Source organism: Vidua macroura, chromosome 4 (assembly GCF_024509145.1).
Source record: "Vidua macroura isolate BioBank_ID:100142 chromosome 4, ASM2450914v1, whole genome shotgun sequence".
In the NCBI taxonomy this organism is placed as follows: Eukaryota; Metazoa; Chordata; class Aves; order Passeriformes; family Viduidae; genus Vidua; species Vidua macroura.
In genome coordinates this window covers 62,361,538-62,382,199 of record NC_071574.1, presented here as the reverse complement: position 1 = coordinate 62,382,199, position 20,662 = coordinate 62,361,538, and positions in this window count along the sequence as shown.

The following is a 20,662-nucleotide window of genomic DNA, read 5'->3' as shown; positions in this document are numbered from 1 at the left end:
CAGAATTATGTGCATAGATACTTCCTTTTCAGCAAACAAAACAATCAAGTCTATTATCACAAATATGTTTCGACAAAAAATTAAAGATGATAGATTATGCTTTAGAATGGTCTCTCTTAGCTATTTGTCAGGTGTCACAACAGTTATCATAACCTACAACAAAATGAACCATCCAAAAAAAGCCTTAATCTAATAGGACTGTTATCTTTGATATAGACATCAGGTTACTGCTGGCCATCTATTAATCTATTTTGTGTGCAGGATTACACCGTAAATCAGTTTTTCCCAGGATTATCACAGATCAAGAATTTTCTATCAGAAAATTTGCTATTGGAAGAGACCTTTCCTCACCTACATATTTAGTCAAGATATTCAAATTCCAGCCTATTAATTTCAGAAGGATGTAAGTTCCTCTTCTGAAGCTCCACTCTGATACTGACCATGATACAACCAGTGTAACTATGGACAGCAGTGTGGCTGCACATAAAGGCACAAGCTGCATTGTGCACTGTCTCTTCACACACTTCAGGCATGATTGCTGGCTCTCCTCCCTTGCACACACTTTAACCCAGTTTCCAAACAACACAGCTGAGAACAGCAATGCTTGCACCAGACATGTGCTACCTGGGTGAGCTCTAAATTTTGGGTCAAGACTTACAAAATCATATAATTAACTTTCACACAACGGTCCATTAAAAGTTCACCATAGATACTGAGTCTGTGTTGCACTTGACAGGGCCCACTTAGGCAGATAGGTACAGTGAGACACCAAAATCCAGTGATTTGCTGGAGGCCACAAAGACAATGAAGCTGAAAAAACCCCATATCTCCTGTCACCAAGTCCTGTGATTTTCTGCAAGACCAAAATTACCATATTAGTTGCATATAATAACAAATCACTTACAGATCACATCCTGGAACTTCGCAAGGAATAATGATACAAGCAGGGGCAGTAATAAAATAAAATTTAAAGTTTTCTAAGTTTCAACATACTCGTTATATGTTCATAGGAGTTATATCAGAGCAAAACTGAGCAAAGGATAAGTTAATATAAACCTGAAAGTAGTACTTTTTTAGAAATATCATCTCCAGAGTAATTTAAATCATAGCTTTACAGTCTCAGTAGCTAGGAATCCTTGTTGTTGTTTTAATGAGAGGGTGAATTCTGAAAAATAATTGCTGAGAACTAATATTTTTTAAAGTTTCAGCCCATCCTGAGCTGTCTCAGATGTAGGCTTTCAGTTTGGGAAAGGTAAAGAAATCAGCAAACAAGGTCACACTTCCCTTACCCAACAGTCAGAAATTGCTGTGGCAGATAGTGTGTGCAGGACCCAAGAGAGGCTCTTCAGCGTTTAACACTGCTGAAAGCACCACATCATGTCCTGATGGTACCCACAGCTGCACAGACCAGCAGAAAGTAGTACAAGTGCTCTTCCACAAGTGATTCACCTGCCCCTGCCCATGGAGTGAGCATTCTGGTTGCTCTGCTATAGCCCCGTGGGTGGCAACCCAACGAGAACTGTTCACTGGTTTCTGAACTCCTCGTTTCAACAGCTGCTCCAGCTGCCTTGGAAAGAAGCTGCAGGGAAACATGATCAGCCTTTTCCTTGTTGTGGAAAAGGAAGCAAAGGAAGCTGCAGTACTTTGCCAGAAACAATTCTAGTGGCAGCAAAGTTGGCTACAAAAGAATATCAACAGACTATAGCAGCAGTCCACATCAGTTATTTTTCTTAATTATGGCTCATAAATCCTGTGAACACTTTACATCAACATTAATTGGAAGTCAAGGGTTCACAGTACCCTCCAGGAATTAACACTACAGAAGGCACAGAAAATGTTCCACCAAGTAACATAAGGATTTTACTCTCAAATAAAGCCCTGTGGTTTTATTTTTATTTTGGGAGGAGGGAAGGGAAGGGAGCCAAGACACAAGCAGAGTCTTATGAGCAAATACAGATTCTTCTCCCCTGTCTTGCCCCATTAACTGTAACAAGGCTCTCCAGCCTCTCTACTCCACATTACTCTAATTCAACCCCAGTTTCCAGTCACCATTGCTAGCACTTCCATTTATAATACAAGTTAATTTAAGTCTCTCTCTGGGAGCAGTACAACACTGAGGACTTTCATTTTCTCTCAGTGTTAAACAATCAATGTAGTCAGACAGAAATTCCAGCTATAACATTTTGCATTTTTACAGTATTGTTCACTTTTGGATGCTGTTTTACTTAGAGGCTTACCCAATATGAGGCCCTGGCGTGCTATATGCTAAACAGCTAGTTAAAATTCACTTCCTGAGCCAAAAGGTTTGCAGTCTAAATAGGGAAAGAATGACAGAGGAAAACAAACCAGTGACTTTTATGCATTATCAAGGCAGCAGTATGGTCAAGTCCAAAGCCAGCTCAGACTTCCACATGAGACCACGCTGTTATTCAGGCACTACCTGAGCTCTGTGACACTTCTAAGGATAGATACATCCATGGAAATCAGGAGGAGAGACGACTCAAGGACTAGACTAAGATCTAAAACACCTTCTGTGAAAGTGCACAGAATAACTTCCAAACCTCACACTTCTTTCCCATCTCCATTTTACACCTCTCCTACATTTCAGAAGGATGTCATGTCCAGAAGTAAAGATTTGCTATAGAATGGGATAATTATGGAATAGTCAGTTGGAAAAAGACCACTTAAGACCAACCTCTTCCTCAAAACATGGTGAATTCCAAAGTGAAACTGGGTTGCCCAAGGACTTAACAAATTACAGTATCTGCAAGGATGGGGACTCCACAACCTCTCCAGATAATCTATTCCAGTACTTAAATACCCTCCCCTCCCTGTAATATAAAACTACATCATAGCTAAGAAATTTGACTAATGCCTTTGAATTCCTATGCAGAAACTTGGATGCATTACATCTGGCCCTTCTTCTGTGCATTCCTAATTCCATTCTCTCTCTATCTCTCCTAGAGGTACTGGAAGACTGTAGTTAGATCCTCCCTTAGCCTTAATTTGTCCAGCATAAGCAACCACACTGATCTCATCTTTTCCTTGCAGTGTCCCAATTTTCCTATGCTGCAGTTCTCTAACCATCTTACTCCCTGCTGAACTGCTCCAGCTTATTCCTCTTTCTCTTGCACAGCAGGTCTAAATTGAACATAGTTCTCTTCATGGGGTATTATAAGTAATGAGCAGAGGGGAATAACCACTTGACCTGCTGGCTACAGACTTGACAAGGCTGCCCAGTGTGGAACTGGCTTTCATTGCTCTGAGCACGTTCCTGCTGACTCATGATCACCTCGCTGCCCACTAGGACGCCACAGGTCTCTCTGCAGCATCACTTTCTAGACAGCTGGCCCCCAGCCTGCACTAATCTGTCTTGGCAGAACACTGTCTTTGTATTGTGAGCATTATGAGGACTCTACCAGACCATTCCTACCATTTGTTGAGGTCACTCTGTATGAAAGCTCTGCCCCAGTCTAGCATACCAACTGCTCTCCTTCCACACACAATTTTGCATTATTCATTAACTTGCTGAGGGTGCATGTTGCCCCTTCAGGCTGATGTATTGGAACAGGCTGCCCTGGGGAAAGGGTTAAGTCACCATCCCTAGAGGTATTTAAAGACATGCAGAAGTGCTTAGGTGCTTAGGAACATGATTTAGTGGTGGACTTGGCAGTGCTGGTTTAACTGTGGGATACAACGATCTTACAAGTCCTTCCCAAACGAAATTTTTCTATAATTCTATAAACCTATGAAGATGTTGAACAGTATCAGACTCAATACTGATTGCTGAGGAAGATCACCTGTAGCTACCTGCCAGTTTTAGTCCAAACCATACAGGAGTCTCTTTGAGCAAACAGTCCAATTTTTCAAAACTACCCAATTCATGTCTCACCAACTTAGCTACAAAGATAGTGTGGGAGATCATGTCAGAAGCCTTGTCAAGGTAAACAACATTCATAGCTATTCCTTTACAATAGAGCACTCATTTCATTCTAGAAAGCAATGAATTGGTCAGGAATCATTTATCCTGGTAAATCAGGGCTATTCTCAATTATCTTCTTGCTCTTCAAATAGCTGGGAAGTAGCTTTCAATATAACTTTCTCCATAACCTCTTCAAGGACTGAGAGATGCTACCAAGCCTGTGGTTGACATAGTGCCCCTGCCTGCATTTTTATAGAACCTCATTAATTTAATAAAGCTGTGGAACAATTGATTGGATGCAAAATAAATGCAATTAGAATGGAAAACAGCCCAGTGGAACATAAAACTACAAAATCCTTACAACGTTTCCTGTGTCTGATGCAGCAGCAGAGGAAGGAAGAATTCTGAATATCCTGAGCAGACACCTGCTGTGCAGATTTTCCACATGGAATGTTATTTGAAGCCAAAGCACACAATTATCAAAACACAGCTATTAACTGCCAGATCTTTTCTATGGTGTCATATAGGAGGACACTATAATCAAGCATTTATCTGGCTAGAACAGAAACAAGACAAATATTTCTGTTTATTCAACTTCTCTTGCAGACTTAAAGATGCTTCTCTAAAATCTTACTCATGTTCATAAAAAAAGTCAGGAAATATATTTAAAATTGCAGAAAGGAAACTGGATTCTCATCTCAGAGGATGACTTTTTTTCTTTCAGAAGTCCAGCTCCTATATAGTAGAATACCTCCTACTGCTTTCAGTATGTGTTAGACTAAGCCATTGATTGCCACTTGATAAGCCACTGAGTACAGGACTAATATGAAGGAAGACTAGAGACCAGCATATATTCAATCTGAAGTTGCTATGAGAGAGCCAGAAAAAACAACTTACCTCTAGAAAACAACCTGGAATTCAAAGTTAACAACTATTTGACAACCAAAACCATCTGTATTACGTGGAGGACATATAAGCACAGTTTAGAGACCAAAATAGCTAGAAAATACTATCATTTTCACCTCAATAAATTAAATATGTTTATTTTAGCATAAGCACAACTTCAGTGAAATATTTTCTGGAAAATTTGAAGTACATGAGAAACCCTCTTTCAGACCCAAACTACGCTTAAGAGCTGTGCGTGTGTCTGCCTCTCTACATAACACTTCTGTCTGAGAATTCACACAGCATTTGACACCTTTGATTTCTTTGCTACAGATCTTTACTAGGCATTTCAGTCACCTTTAGTTTATGAACTACTTTTTAGACCCTTTGCAGGAGTATCAATATTGAAGAATCAAAAAATCAAAAATGGATGGCGAGGAAGTGACTGTTCCTTTCACAGGCTAATTCACATTAGTCTAATCTAGTCAATTTAAAAAAAAATCAAACCAGTAACATGTACAAAATGAGTCACAATTTAGTACAGAGCATGACATTTAAAATAACATGGGTGACCCAGGAGCCAAATATTATTGACTTTCCATGACATTTATTCTTTTCAATGCCCAAGTTGATTTAGACAGTGGGGCTTAATTTTTGTAATGTAGTACCTTTTCTTCCCCACAAATCTCTTTGTGACTTGAATGGGATTAATGAATGCTATTTTGAAGTATTATGCATGAATATTACGGCATTCTTGTGCTACATCTAATCTGGTTAACACCTGTGTAGTTTACATATACTTCTTTAAGTTTCTGAGAGTTAACATGTATATTTTTATGGTACAAAACTAACAAATAAAAACGTGATTTTTAGCAGCTGTCTGGAGTAGTTACTGCCCTAACATTGCCTTAGGTACTGTTACTGCCCTAGAGCTGCATATTGCCATTGCTTGGCTGAAATTACTCCCTTTACATTAGAGCCAAGAAGTGAGAATATGTGAGTCCTCATTTCCCCAGGACAAGGACAAAGCTTACCTTAAACCATGCCTGTCTTGGCTGGGGCTACAGTGCCTGATTTTTCACCACACTGCACACTCAGCAGCCTAATGCTCTGCATGAGCCATGCCAGCCTCCAGCTGAAGAATGTGTCTGTACCTTTAGCCACCTTCTGGACAGCAGGGCTACCCACACTTCATCAGCATTTACACAGGCTCACACATAGTCAAACAGGAGTTCAACTGTGCCCTTTTAGTTCAAACCAAAATTGAAGGTTTTAGTAAAAAACTTAATGTTAATTTTTTATAAAAAGTGGGTAGAGTAGTTCTTATGCAGAAGCTAACATTTCAGTAAGTAGAATGATAATTACTTAGAAATTCTGCCTTAAAAACAAACAAAATTATGTCTGCTATAGAAAATCAGGCTGTGTACATACGATATACCATTACAATTTTTACTTCTTAGTTATCATATAGTTAGCACAAGTCCCTTCCCCTACTGTGGAAAGATCTCAAAGCCCTATAGGTCATAACTCTGCATAATTTTCAGCTATTTAAAATAAGGCAGAAGAGTTCAGTGTTATTAACTCACAGCAAAAGTGCTTTTCATTCCCATTACACTAGTGTAGGCAAGTTGCATCACAAGCCATGCTGCCAATTGCAGAACAAAATGAGCACATCTGTAATGCTGGAAGATTATCTTCTACTTCAAAGTAAGACCTGAAGTATCACTGAACAAGTGAAATAGAAGTTCAGGTAATGGTTCACATGCATGGTTGCAGGAAGAATGTCTCAGTTTATTATTTACAGAAGGTTGTTCCTATCCCTCGCCACAGGCCCTGCCCCCAAACCTTTGCAAGTAGAAGAAACAAGCAAATGTTCTTCCTTTCCTTCAATGCAAAGCTGGATGTCTCAGCTGACTTTTCCAGGAGATGCTTTGAGAGCACGTGCACAATGGAGAGCACTGGACACTGTGCTGCCATTACCAAGGGCTTTAGGGATTACTTTAATTAATAGAATCATAGAATATGCTGACTTGGAAGGGGTCGACAGGGAAAATTGGGTCCAACTCCTGGCCCTACACAGGACATCCCCAAGAGTCACACCATGTGCCTGAGAGCATTGTCCAAATGCTTCCTGAGCTCTGTCAGGCTGGTGCTGTGATCCCTTCCCTGGAGAGCTGTTCCAGTGCCCAACCACTCTCTGGGTGAAGAACCTTTTCCTGATATCCAACCTAAACCTCCCCCACCTCAGCTTCATGCCATTTCCTCGAGTCCTGTCACTGGTCACAAAAGTGAAGAGATTGGTACCTGCCCCTCTGTTTCTCCTAATGAGGAAGTTGCAGGCTGCAGTGAGGTCTCCCCTCAATCTCCTTTCCTCCAGGCTGAACAGACCAAGTGCCCCCAGCCACTCCTCAAGCCACTCCACGGCTTCCCCTCAAGGCACTTCACCATCTCACTTCAACACCTCTTTTGCTCACTACCTAATACTTTTTTATATTGTGGTGCCCAAAACTGCAGCTTGACCCAAATTACCATGCCCAGTTAGCCACAGCACTACATTCTTGTCTATGCTATATCTGACCTGAGAATAAACAAGGTTGCCTACAAGGTTGCCAATTTTTATAAATACAAATTTCATTAAGGAAAGATTCCTAAGTTAAATATGACAGCTAAAATTTCTATGGAGAAAGAAAGCCCACAAAACATTTAAAAAAGAAACAAAGCTTTTAAAGCAATTTCACATTAGAACTCAAGTTAAGTGAAAGAAAAATAAGCTGACTAAGCCATACGCTCCTCTGTAATGGCTGAATTGCTTTCAAGTGAACTCTTCATGACAGCATTTGACATAACTAGGAAGTTCTGCATTTTAATTCAACATTCAGGACTTGAACAAATATCAAAAGGTGTCTATCTATTTATTTTATATAATTGCTAAAATTTATATGAAAGAGGTAGAATATTAATTCATGTTCCAGCTTGCTTGTTGTAAAAGTTCTGAGAGACTCTGCTGCCATTTAACAATCAAGAAGTAATTCCACACAGAGATACTGACAGTGAACACAATGATGTTTCTGGGTTTGTTGTTGTTGTTGTTGTTGTTGTTACATAATCCAGAAAGAGACCTCCATTTTTATTAAACAAATTGGAAACTTTGCTCACTGAAATTTTTCCATTGCATTTCCAAAATGGAACAAATACTGTCTAATTTATATATAAAAATAAGCATTGTCACTAGACTTCATAAATGCTATGCTGCTTTATAATTTCTTTCTTTAAGAAATAGGACAAGGAGAGAAATTTGACAGTGAGTGACCTCCACCTTTGCCTATATCTATAACTAATGATTTTAGAGCTTAGTTTTTCAGGTGTCTTCTATGGACTACAAAGAACACAACACTACTGGGTCGCATATAACATTCTTCTGTTGTAAGATATTTCTGGAACCATGAACAAAATCAATTAACACAAAGCCAGATCAGAACTTTGTGAAAAACTGAGTGGGGGTCTATTAGAAGTCAAATAAATCACTCAGAACATAATTTTTGTGGACAAAATAACAATCTCAAATGTTTTTGCTTCTTATCCAATACATTCCACAGAAGTAAAAGAAACTTAGTGATTTTGTGAAACGTTTTAAGACAACCAGTGTCATATAGGCAAAACAAACTTTAGTTCTAGACACACAGGAAGTCAGAACACCAAGAGAACATCAAGAGAAAGACTTCTGGAAGCCACTTCAAAGGCACAGGACTCTAATAGTAAATGTTACAATTCAATAGGTTACAATATGGCAAAATCTACATGGCTTTTCCTGAGACCAGCAGAAGGAACGTGCTCCTGCCTTTGAAATCACTACTGCAGTGAGTCAAGGAGAGAAGTACACAGGATAGTGAACAAAGTATGGAGGAGGGAGATACATCACAACCAGCTTTCCAAAGTCCTGTTCTTGTGGATGGGTTATAAGATTTCAGTCCACAAGGAATCTGAAAGGAGCTGTGCTTTATAACATCTCAGGTAAAAGAGACACTGAACTACCCAAACTGTTTATCAGTACTTAAAAAAAAAAAAAAAATCCCCAACATGATTCAAATCTATTAATTAACACTCTGAAAGTCAAATATAATACTGAAATAAATAAGGTATTCTGTACAGCAATATTTGCCACACATTTTATAATAGAGTCCAAGGTGAAATGGAGTTGAAAGTGCTTTTATTTTCACAAAACAATAAGGAGTGAATAAGTTTTATTTCCTTCCAGTATAATGAACTTCAGCCCTTTAAACAGAGAGGATCAGAAAGTTTTCCTTGGAAGTATGAAGCTTTACTGGTCTCTTGTCATTCTGCTAGCATCACTGTTCTACAAAGGGTGAATAGAGCTGTTAAATCTGTGTATATATACATGTGACCTTCAGTATGGAGTGTTCTTTGCAGCAACCATGAAGTGACAAGTTATTTTCTGAGTAATCTTGTGTGTACACATATTTCACAGGATGATATAAGATTTCATGTAGTAATCTACTCTGCTCAGTGGAGTTAGGGTGACATATGCTGCTTTGTGATACAGAACAGAGTAAAATTGAGTTTTCTAATATAAGTCCTGACAAAAATAGCAAGTGAAATACCAGTAGTGCCAAAGATGATGGGGCAAACAGAGCCACTATTATGAGCTTTGTAATATCTCAGACACAGTCCTTGATTTTTAGAATTAATTTCACTGGGAAATGGAATGTCTGACAAGACACAGAGGTGATTTTTAAGAGGGCCATTGACAGAAGCGACCTCAATTTAACATATCAGCTGAAAGATAGTACCTGTTATCATGTAGCTTCTTCTAAAATCACTCTTCAGTGACAGCATCAAATACGAGTCACAGTCCCAAGGCAATACAACAACCACCTTGTAACTTTCTGCTCCAAAAGCAAATGTACAGTGAAAAATTAACACTCTGTCACCAAGGACTTAAAGGATGAACAGAAACTCATCAGGAGCCACAGGTTATGCAAAAAAAGCCACTGGACAAAACTAATTCTTATCCAAAAATACTTCCATTTCCTTATCTTCCAAGAAAGAAAGCAGCATTGGATTCATTTCACAATGGATGAAGGACATGAGTTTAAGAGATATTCTATGTCTAGAAAAATGAATTTTCAAGAATGTCCTAGAAGGTAACTCCCATTGAGCTCAGTGAAATGTGGGTAACTAGGAGTGTTCAAAAATGTGCCTAAAATGACTTGATTAGAGCAGCAAGTTAGATGTAATGTCATAAATGAAGCAGCAGGGGGCCAGCCCTGTGCCCATCCCTGCATTGAAGCTGATCACATCACTTTACACTCTATTCTCTTTTTTTAATACTGGTCAGCCACTTGGTCACACTATAATGCAAAGAACTGACAGTAAGAGGTCCAGAAATGTAAGGAAGGAATTTACAACTTCAGCCTTGGTTCTATATCATCTCTAGTAATAACATTCAGCAGCTTATGTCTGATCTTCGATTGTCTTTGCTTCACAGTCCAAACATCCTACATTTCTGTGCCCTTAGGCTGCTGTACTATCACTAAAGAACCTCCTTCCCAAGACACGTTGCTTTTCACATTTTTAACTCCATATATAATTTCTGTCACCTCAGGAGCAGGAAAATGTCTAGAGCAGTGTTAACATCTCAGTTACCAGCTGCTCGTGTTTTAAATTAATATTTACAATGTTAATAAAAAATTCATTGTTTACCATGGCAACCTGTATCATACATATGCTGCTGATGAGAGTGAGAGAACCCATTAAAAATAAATAAAAATAAGCACAGAAATGAACCATATCCATTTCTGGAAACATGATACTTCCAAAGAAGATGAAAAAATTAATCAGCTCTATTAAAAATCCAGATTTTCAAATCAATGCAAGACAGACTGGAACATGAAATCTTGGGATTCAATTATGAATCTTCAGTTTTTGGGGAACTTCCCCAATTTGGGTCTGTACAGTTCTAACAGGGAGAAAATGAGTAATATCAAAATAGAAATTGGATGTAAAAATCACAGTTTGATCCTACTTCTGCCTAAACTTTATATTCCTCTATTCCTTTCAGACATACTTATTAAAATAGAAGCTTTGGAAGAACTCCTATTTTGGCCTATTTATTGTCCCACCTGTTGGTTTGGTTTTGTTGTTTGTTTGTTTGTTTGTTTTTTTTTAATAACCACAAAATATTCTGCTACAACATGAGAAGCTTATTTTAAAAACCAAACTATCCCCACCTTGATTTCAGGAAACCCTCTAGAAAATATCAAGCCTGGACATCTCATAAGTACTAACCCAAACTTTTTTCTGAAGCAGGCTTCTGCCTAATCATGTCTGTGGTAAAGCTTTTCATATGAAGCACGTGATGAGGAGCAGCATCCTTCCCCTGGAATAACAGGAGCTCATCTCCTGCATCTGAAAGGCACAGATTCAAGTCCCTGTGCACTCCTGTCTGTGCTGGCTGCAATCCTACAAGCAGTTGTTCAGGTAAGCACAATTACCTGTACATGTGTATTCAACCAAAGAGAAGGAATTCTGCTGGAGTGCAGCCCCTCCTGGAACAGCAACGCAATCAGAGCAGGTCACTCTCCTGCCTAGCAGAAATAACTCTGCTGATTTCAGAAAAATTACAGCAAGGATAAATTTAGCTCTGCACAATAAAAATGAGAACTTTACTGCAGCTGAACAATTGTCCGTACCCTATCTTTTCTGAGTAGATATAAAACATCAGGGGACAAATATTCAGTATGGTTTATTATTTTTGTTGTTGTTCTTGATGCCAGTTACTGTCAAAAAAATAGATATCTTTTCAGAGCAACAAAAAATATACTCCTATACTTCCTCGTCTTCTTTAACTATGGGGAAAAGATACTAAAACATCATGAATTGCTATTTTTAATATAAGATTTTTACGTGCAATGACTTGTTGCATCCCGGGTTTGGGTTCAGACTAGGGGTTTTGATCTTTGTTAGTTTGCTGGTTCTGTGTACCCTCGTGCATCCCCCGTGTTTTCTCCCCCCACCCCAAGGTTGGTTAGCTCCAGGCTGCCTGCCATTGGAGTTTCCCCCCTCCACTCTTGTAACCACTCCCTGCCAACTCCTGAGGATTCCGTGCCCATCACCCCATTCCCGTGGTCCCACTCACCCCGAAGCTCCGTGTCCGCCCCTGCCACATTCCCGTTGGTCGCCGTGGTCCATGTCATTGCCGCAGCACCTGCACTCATCGGGCGGGAGGGCCTTCGCCCTCCCTGTCCCACCCCTATATCATCCCGCTCCCCGCCCTGGTCCCGGGGCCACTTTCATCCACCAAGGTTGGGAGCAGTCTGCGGCTTCTCCATCGTGGCTCCTGCGGCCATTAAAGCATCCAGCCGCCACACGGACGGATTTGGACGTTTTCCTGCCTCTTTATTTCTTCCCTCGCGCTGACGGCAAAACGCGGCCAGCCCGCCCCGGAGCGCAGCAACAGAAGCACCCGGGAATTGTGACAAGCTCCGGCCCCGACGAGAAGCCAAGGCCCCCAAAGCCGGGCACTCAGGAGCTGACCAGGGCCGAGAAAAATAACACACTGTCGCTATGACTTTTTTCTAAACGTTAATAAATCAGGAGCAAAGGCTTGGTCTCTTTGCAAAACACAGAATACATTACGTACAATTTGTTTTTATTGATTTTCAGAGGCATTTACAGAACACAAAGTGCAGTATAAAAAGAATATATTGCTTAAATATATTCACAGGCATGTTCTTTTCATTTCAGAACTTCAGAAAAATAACAGAAGGTCTTTCCAATCTGCTGTATGCTGGCTTCCACTTCTCTGTGGCACTTGGGGCAGCATTTATTGTGAAATGCAATAGGGGTTATTTTCAATGTGGTCCAAGCACCAAATATTTTATCTCCCTTTCTATTCACTTAGAAGGAATGAGTTATCCAAAGCTACAGGAGGATCTCAAGGAGCATACAAAGCCTTCTTAGGCCAATGGTTTGTTTTTAAAGTCTATGTTCTGATGTTGTCTTAGGGTTCAAAGCAAGAAGAACATGCTGGTAATTATTTAGGAATTCAATATGAGACATGAGAATGCACTCAGATGACTTAAATTCAGGTTATGGTGACCCTCACATTTCTGGCCAACTCACAAGACACAGCACAAAATGGAAGAGTAAAGACTCAAAACACCTCCTGAAATAGCTGAGTAAACCCCTGACAAGAGTCAGAGTCACAAGAAATGCTGCGAAGCAGATGAGAGCAGAGCCAGGAAAAATAGACTGAAGACCAGAAGACTGAGCCAAACAAAGGCCTCAGGATGATTCTGAAAGGCAGACTGGAAAGGGTATCAAAAATTTTGCCAAAAGACAAGCAGACACACAAACAGGGGAATGCACAGGCAGACAAACACAAATGAAGCAAAACTGCGCACTGACTGCAAGACAGAGAGGAACTTGCTGGGACTTAGATACCTTTGAGAGGCCCTTCTTTGACACGCAGAGAGGAGCCTGTACAGCAGTTCCAAAGATATGGCTGATATGGTACCTGTAGAACTTGGCTTATAGGATTTGTGTAGACTTATCCACTAGAACTGATGCTTGAAAAGTGACTCAGGTGCCTAAAAACAGGTATGTAAAGATATCAGTATGGGGCTGCTGGCAATAGAACAGGACTTAGTAAGACTTGTGCATTTCTGGAACAGCAGCTGGAGGTCAGGTGGGGTATGAGTTGTCTACAACAGGACTGCACAGATTTAGCACCTGCATCACTTATTTTGTAACTGACATGGTAGAAAAGACAAAACTCAGTCAGCCCAAATGACAGATACAGAAGTTCCACAGTGGTTTCACTGGACAAACAAAATGAAGCCTGACAATCCTCTCCCCCTTTTAGCATTTGTATGTCAAAACAGTGCTTGGTTTTGAAAGTATTACTGTTTCCAGCCCAATACCACCTCTATCTCACATTATATGTCATCTCAGCCTCTGTGCTTCAAGTACTCATCCATTCTAGAAATAAATGTAACAAATTTCATATAAAAACACAAGTTCAAGTAAAGTAGGAGTGCTTACAGGTCAAATGGAGGATTCCTTTAAATTAAATTCCAGAAAGTCCCTAAACAAGGTGACATTTCACCACAGGGCAGCACAGGCTCTTCTAGAAGAAAACCGAGACAGTTCTACAGGAACGAATTTTTCTAAACCAGAGGTTTATATTTATCCAGGTTATAGATTTACTTAACTAGAATTTCACCTAAATATACAATGAAAATATGTCATGAAAAGCAAAAACAACTAATGAATACACAACCACTGTAAAATTAAGCCTAACACAAATTTTCCGGAACTACAAGTGAAGAACATGTCTGAAGATCAAAATATTTATGTGCATAAATAGAGATCAGGTGCACAATTTCAGCTATTCCATTTGAAAACTTTGCTTACAGCTTTCATAAAATGTATTAGAAGTTTAAATACTGGTATTTCTTTATGACACCTGATACATGGCATTAACATGGAATAAAGAAAATAAAAAAAAAAAGACACAAATAGAATCAGGTCATATTTAGAGTTAGCAGGGTGTTAATCTCACTGCAAAGCCAGGCTTACATTTTATGTCCTGGCTCTGGCTGGGATGGAGTAAATTTTCTTCACACCAACTTGTAAGATGCTGTGTCTTAGATTCATGGTTAAAACAGTGTTAATAGCACACTGATTTTTAGCTAAGGCTGAGCAGAGCTTACAGTGTGCCAAGGCCACCTCTGGTTTTCCCTCTATCCCCCAGCAAACTGGCTGGGGTCAGACAGGAGGCTGGGAGGAGACATGGCTGGGACAGCTGACCCATGTTATCCAAAAAGTTATTCCATGCCATATGCCTTGCTCAGCAATAAAGCTGGGGAGGGAATCTTTCCAAGGTAGTCATGGCTCAGACACTGCCTGGGCATGAGCCTGTGGGTGAGCAGTGTCGATTGCCTTTTTCATTTTTTTCTTCATTTACTAAACTGTCCTTTTCTTGAGCCACAAGCTTTTCTTGCTTTTGCCTTTCCAATTGTCTCCCCCATCCCTGCTGTGGGAGGGTGTAAGATAGGGGCTGGTGGGTGCTTTGTTGCTGGCCAGGGTCAACCCATCACATTGCATCACCAGAGGAAGACAAATGTACTCTGTCTGCCATGCATTGGCTCTGCTGGAGAAGCTGAGACTGACTTTAACTCATCACATTACTTTTATCAGCATTTTGCATGCTCTTCATGATCTGCAGAGCCCTTACAAAGGCAGGCAATATCTGAAAAGTAAAAAGCTTGGTAAATTTGCTTTCTGCCTTGGAACAGCCCCCACTTGGGAAATTATTCCTAACAAATCATAAGCTGTAACAACAAAATTGCCAGTAATGCATAAATGTTTTCTGTGCTATGTTCTTGCTTGACATGCTTGTAGCTGTGCTGGCCAACTGCTAACACGATCTACATAGTTTAGCTGGAGTTTGTGGAGAACTTGGCTCTGAAATACAGTTATTTGCAATGCAGAGGACCACGAGAACAGATCCTCTGAGTTTGTCATGCTATCTTCTGGCAGAAAAGTACAGCATCTATTTACAGCTCTCAGAGTTATCTCTGAATCCTCAACTTTTTGTTTATCCATACTTTATTCTCTTGGGTTTGTACCAAAGTATTAATAATAGTTATTGAAAAACAACCAACAGTCCCAAACAGCTCCTTCTGTCCCAAATAACAGAAGAACTGTCAGATCAATGTGTAGACAGTTACTAATTTATCTGCAGAGCAGTGTAGAGCTGCATGAGATAGAAGTTGCCTGGGGTACTCCAGCTTTCCAAAAGCACAAGCAGCTCAGAGTTAATTAGCATGACAATGTACTGGGACACTTAAGCAGGTTTTCTAGCTGGAACAGAATTCTTTGGCACTTCCTGACTACTGTCAGCTTTCAACTTATACCAAGTTAGTCTGGGTGGATCTGTCCTACAGAGCCAACAACACTGTAAAAATAGCACAAATACACCATTGAGTACATGTGCTTAATGCAGAATGGGGAAGACCAATGCTTCAACACTTCACAACTGCATGATTATATTACAAATATTTTTCCTATGTATTCCTATTTTATTTGAAGTATTATACGATTATATGATTCTTACTTTCCTCAGCATCTTCAAACTTGCATGTCCCATTCCAAGGAGGGAGTGGATTTTTATAGCTGTAACATGACAGTGATTTTATTCACTAAGATTTTGCCAGCCAAAACATTTGGGGAATCATAAAAAAGGTATACACACATGAAAAAAAAAAACACAATAGAAACATTTTTTTTAAGTATCAAAATACAAATTAGACAAGCAAAGAAAGGTAGTCTAATAAAAATACAGGCATCTTAGTTGTAAGAAAAGCTATTTCTTTGAAATGGAAGAGCTTGCTTTGTTTGGTAATTATGATGAACTAAAAGAGAAGTCATGGTGGGGCAGGTATTCTCCACCTCGATGCTTTCCCACAGCACAGGCATAATTACCACCCAACACCAACACTATGGACCAGAGCAGGAGGTGCTGGTCACACCATCTCTAGGGATGAACACAGTGCTCTTGAAGCAGTGGTCAGTGTCAAAAAGCTGAAGTTGTCCTTGATCACAGTGAGATCTAAAGGGAGGACAGCTTCGGCAAAACCCAGGAATGAGTAAGCAGAGATGGAAGCAGTGTGTTGAAGATCTAAACACAGCAGATGTAACGACGGAAAGTGAAGAGCAGAAGTTAAAAGAGGAGGAAGGAGAAAGAAAAACGTAAGGACAAAAGCCAAGGACCAGCGATGTGCTGTAGCAGCAATGAGAAACAGCTCGTCTGATCAGATCAGAGAACAGTGCAGAGACCAGGAGCTGGTAATGGAGTCAGCAGGGAAGACTACATGGTTTCAGCTACAGCAGAATTCTTATTTAATACCAATCATTAAAGTACAGATTCCCTTCTTGGTATTTTATTTTATAAACATCTATCACAAAAGCATTCACAATGCTGAACCAGTAATTTTCATCCAGTTTCTGATGATTAATAACACATTAACCCGAGGTGATTCATGAATCTGATGTGACCTTTAAAACAGCAGCGGAAGTGTGATAATTGTTAAAAAACTTAAAGCAGCCATGTTGCTGCTTTCCGAACAAGGTGCAAACACTGTGGATGTAATTAGGTGTTTTCTTTCAGTTCTGCCTGTATCTGCCTGGCATGAGATTTACATTCTAATTTTATATCCAAAACCTGGAGATATACCATAGTAACAGAACCCAAATGATTTCGAGGGAAATCTGACAAAAAGATACACTTGTCTTAAATGTCATTGGCCTTTAATGATGATATGAGCTCCTATAACATGGTTGAAGTTGCACCTTCAGAGATGCTTGTGGAAAGCAAACAAAGTGTGAAGCATTCATTTTAGGGGCAGGTTCAAGTCCAGCTTCAGAGACTGTGATCTTCACACAAAGTACCAATAAATGTGTTAGGCAGATTTTATTTATATGGCAAATTTTGGAAAACTTTTTTTCCCTCCCACTACAGCTATTTTTAGCTGAACTCCTTGTCCCCATTCTGGTCAGACTCATCTAGCCAGATTAGGATAAAATGGAGCACAGCAGTGGTCCCACAGGACTGTTCACCCCCTGATTAGTTAGTCACCCCCTCATTAATTAAAAGTCCTTGCTGCTTTCTAGAGTTGAATAAAAGAAGATAATATTTTTAAAATTTTGCTTTATACTTCTTTCATTCATAGCTTTTCAAAACCATTGCACAACATCAGCAGAATGAGCATTGCCGCTCTGTCAACCATCTGGGAGCTCAGAGAACAGCCTATGGGACTGCACTGGGATTCTGTGCACTGGGATACACTGAGCCCTAGAACATTGTGATGAAACAGAGCTCTGTGCACTGCCCCAACCAACCCTGCTGTTCAACACCCTGTCAGTCATCACAAAAAATATGTCATAAGCAAAGGAGAAAGTCACACCTGAGCAGTAAATAGCCACCTCAGGCTTTTATGGTGCTACTGGCAGCCTATTTGCCAGCATCTGGCCTGGCAATCCTTCACTAGACAGCACTCGCTCTGACTAATAAAAATCACTTGTATACAAGGACAGCAGAAACAAGCCCACAGCAACTAATTCATCAAACCTTAAAGACAAATTAAGAGAGGAAAATGTAGATCTGAATGTCAAAGTACTATTTCATTTTTAGCCTGTGTGCAGAAATAGAGACCAACAACTGCTGTCTTCTCGGCAAATCTGAATGTGACCAGAGAGCTGATGTCCCCTTCTGTCCAATTGTTCTGGTACACTGAGAGGTAACAATTGATTTTTATGAAAAAATCTTAAGAAATGCCATGACACCACACTCAGAGAATCACAACAGATTTGACAACTCTTCTCTCAATGCTCAATAATTTTGTCTCAAGGTGGAAAGCCACATCAGCATGACAGTAAATAGTTTCTGTGCATTTGAACAGCTTAGTTCTGACTGGTAACTAAATAAAGATAGACAATGCCTGATTGACAGAGGTTTTTCCATTTTTATATCTCCAGGAATGCTACACGAGGCATACACGAGTGTCTGCAATAATATGAGGGCTAAGAGAACCGTAATAGATAGCCAGATTCAAAAATCCTTGGGACACCAGATGACTTATGCATTATATTACAATAAATTGCCTCTGAAATTGTGGCATGCTGCTTTGGGGAAGGAACACTTCGGTGTCCTCCCAGGAACAGAACTTTTGTTATTCTAAATTGCTCTAATTAGCGCGCTTCAGAGCCCTGTGGCTATAGCTATTAGCTTTCCAACACAGCGACAACATTCTCCAGGCAACAAGACGGTTACAAAATACACCCTTCGAACTAGTTAGCAAAAGGCTATGGGAACTCAAAAGTACCCTTTATAATCAGAGCAAGATGTATTATTCTGTATTTTCAGCCTAAGGAGAAACCAGGCAGAATTCATTCACTCTTGGGAGAGTTTTCTTAAAATGTTTACATTAAAAATGACAAATTCTGAATGTACAGATTAACTATTTTTGTACTGCTCTAATTAAAAGCAAATAAGCTTGTCTCCCTACACACACACATCCCAACCTGCATTTCAGGATTAAAATTTTCTGAATTCAAATACTGATTTAATTTTTATTGTCCTCTGTCTGAAATGGACCCATGGAGTATCTGATCCTCAGTCTTGATAACCCTTACAGAAGAAAAATTGCTATTATTTTATACACAAGGATCAGTCCCTTAATTTGCCACTAGGCATCTTCCCAGAGTGGACTATGGAACACTGTGGCTGTGTGGTTTGATCTGTGATCTTTTCTAAAGGGCAGAGGTACTAATGTTTGTCTTCACTGCTATATAGTTCAGTAACAGTCTTACAGCTACATTAATATTTTTAAATTTGATTTAGGTATTTCCTGGTTACTGGCTTGAAAGGTCACTGCTAGAATATTTACAGAGATATTTTTGGTGGTTCCACTCCCCACCCCAAGCTTGCTCTCACCACAGCTAATATTTGGTTCTGGCTGGGATATAACATTTGATTGGAGAACATACCATAGCCTTTTCCTTTACCCTCAAAACATGAATAATAAAGTTCATATTTGAAACACAAATGTAATGACATTCTGTTTGCTGCTTGAATATCAATAAACTACATCTTAGCAATAAGACTCTGAACAAGGTTTGGGGTTTTTTTTTAGAGAAATAGAAATGCCTTTATTTTTCATTTACGTTTTCAAGCATAGATCTTATATTTGTGGCATTGTTCATCTTGAAGAATTATGGGGGTTTTTTTACCACAAGTGCAATATTAATAATTAGAGACTTATTCAGTTGATATTCTGAATTTTCAAATTATCACAGAGATTCCCTAGTGCTCACTACACAACTTTCTTGTAAGGTATTGAAAGATTACTGCCCTTAATTGTAGTTGTAGAAATGAGATTAAGTAACTGCCCAAGACCACAATGTTAATCACTAGAGGAAGTGTGCATGCTATCCTGACTATTTCATTCTATCGCTAACTCAGAGAAATTAGAGGTTAGAATCACTTTCAAACCACAAGCTGAAAAGTAGCAGCCTAGTTCATAGAATCACAGAATGTTCTGAGTAGGAAGGGACCCAAAAGAATCATTGAGTCCAAATCTTAAGTGAATGACCTATGCAGGGATGATGGTTGACTGTTTAGAATTCAGAATAAGAATTATTTATCCTCAATTCATATTCAAACCCAGTATTGGTGTGAAGAATTAAAGATCGCTTTATAGGGAGAAGACTGGATGCGAAAAAACTGTGCTTGTTCCTGAACACTGTGACAGCCAACCAGGTCCAGCAACAGTGGCTGAACACTCAGTAGCTGAGTTTAAAAACACCCAGCTCCTGAGCTGACCCTGCAATAAACCCAGAACAGCCTGCAATAGCCTGAGTAAAAACAAGACATGACAAAGTCTTGAGTGGGACAGCACTTACAGCCAACATCAGCCATGATGCAAACAAGCTCCAGTATGTTCAAGCTCTTTGTGTGTTTTTTTCTGAAGCTGCAGATGTTGTTTTGTCTTGACCCATCAGCATCTAAGCCAGCTGCAGGTTTTTCATGGCAGCTGTTCAACTTGCATGACTCACAACAAAATGCATTTTCACTGTCCCTTATCTTGAAAGATTACTTGCAGAAGGCCAGTGAGATGTCATTGGGGTAAATGGCTTCTAATACAAGGATATTGTTCCAGACGTATAAAGTCTAATACATATCCCCAGTTATTGAGATATGTTGGCAGTGGGTTCTTCTCAACCTTTTGTTATCAATTCTGTGATTTTGTGATCAATCATTAATCAAGCACA